Source organism: Scardinius erythrophthalmus, assembly GCF_964197995.2.
Source record: "Scardinius erythrophthalmus genome assembly, chromosome: 23".
Classification (NCBI taxonomy): Eukaryota; Metazoa; Chordata; class Actinopteri; order Cypriniformes; family Leuciscidae; genus Scardinius; species Scardinius erythrophthalmus.
Genome location: NC_138243.1, coordinates 24779979 through 24782131, shown reverse-complemented (window position 1 = coordinate 24782131; position 2153 = coordinate 24779979).

Sequence of the window (2153 nt, the reverse complement as noted above, 5' to 3'; positions counted from 1 at the left end):
ATCCATACATCAGCACAACAACACTATTTAAGGTCTGCAAACTAGTAAGCAGCCATTTAGTACACATTTATCCAAACTGACACATAGTACACGTATTAGAGGAACAATCTCCCTGGAAAAGGAGTTTTATTATACTGTATATGGAGAAAACTAGCCATTAGCACTGACATTAATTTGCAGTTTTTCATATGGCACAGTAATTATAAGAATAATGCAAAGTGCCTTGCTGAAAAGCTCACTATATAAGGCTTGAACAAGCAACCTTCTAGTTGCCAGCCCTGATCTTTGGCCTTAGCATTCTGTAACATATTGGCCAAGAGTCCCATAATCCACTCTGATGCACAATTAAAGCCATGTTTAACCCAACAGTGAGACAATTACCCACTGAACAAACAGACTCGCTCTGCCTGCACGGGTTACAGCGAGACTACGTTTATGCAGTGTGACCAATCTGAATTACTCAATTGTGAGAACTTTTGAGAGCTGTGAGTTTGATTAATTAAATACAATCAGAAACAATGCAGCATTGGACAATCCAACACAATCTCAAGACAATTCGTAACTATTTTACGTTTTGCTGAATTAGTGGCTAATTCGTACAAATTCATACGATCTCATTCGAACGTTTTCGTACGATCAGTTTAAACCCCAGTGACGGGTAGGTTTAGGGGCCGGGTTAGGGGTGTGCCTTTATAATCAGATTCAATTGAATCGTAGGTTTTTATTCAAATCAAATCATATGAATTCATATAAAATCACCATCTCGTAAAATACTTATGTTTTCCCGTGAGATCGGTTTGGAACATCTTCAGTGTTTTGGGGGGAAAACTACATTTTTATGGACATCTATTTATACGCATACAAATGCTAGAGACCGGAAACACAAGCTCACGCAAAGAAGTTTCACATTTTGTAATTACCATAATTGCGAGATTCCAACGTTTAAAAAGCGTTCACGTCCTCGTAACTCGTAATTACAACTTGTAATTTTACAAGAATTAAAAGAACACACATTTTTTTTTGCAGTAGAAATTTTCATGTGCTCAAAGTCTAGTGTGATCACGGCTCTAATGGAGTTTCTGTCTCACAGAGACTAAAAATGCTGGGTTATTTCAACATATGTTTGGATCAAATATGGACAAACCCAACCGTTGGGTTTAAAAATTTCATTCAAAAATATAAATGGTTGGGTTTGTCCATATTTGACCCAAACATGTGTTGAAGCAACCCAGCATTTTTAGATAATAAGGAGTTATGACTCAGTTAAATGAGTCATCCGAACAAAACAATTAAACGTGAATCAGACTTTCAAATACTATTGCACCAGGTATTTTTTAACAATTATCTCAAATGGTAGTCATCAGTTTGTAGCCTTGGAAGCCAATTTGATTAATTTTGCACGTTCATACAGTATATCTGATTAGACATCAATTTGAAATTGACATAAGACTATTCCAAGCTGTTTAATTAAGAAATGCTGTAGTTTTGCCTCTGTACAACCAATCTTTGGCATTAGACTCCAGTGGCCGAGGTAATTTCCTTTTTCGAAGAATTTCCTTTCAAGCCGAGCATTCATCTGTGCCGACAATGAGGAATTAGTTTAACTCAGTCCATTCTAGCACTCATTTCTAGAAGCACCGCTTTCACCCTTGCTTTTAAAAGCTAAACCATCATTTTAAATGAAGGTCCCCATACCCTTTCCTTTAATTAAAAACCCCAAACCCAAAGGCACAGAAGAGCGGCACCTAAATCAATGGGGAATTTAAAAGGTTGAACCTTTTCATTTAGAAGATTTTTAAAAGTCAGTGGATCTTTGCGAGATTTGATGCTGCGTTTGAATGTCTGGGAAATGGCACTCTTTTATCAGCACAGTCATTGACATCTCTGTTTCAGTCTGACGACTTCCAAATGAATCCATGTAAATCCCTCAGCCGAAATGAAACCGTAAAACACGCTCGTGAGGGACTGGATTAGCACGAACACAGCTTTGTATGCCGTCAGCGTGCGGGGTCGACCCATGCCGGCATTTTCCAAATGTCAATAAGCACACTGTGATTTATCTTTAAGTCTAGTTGCAAAGTGCCCGTGTCAATAACAGCTGTTGATGGAGCGTCTGTTCGTGTGCTTTCTCAATGGCTTATAATTTATGTAGA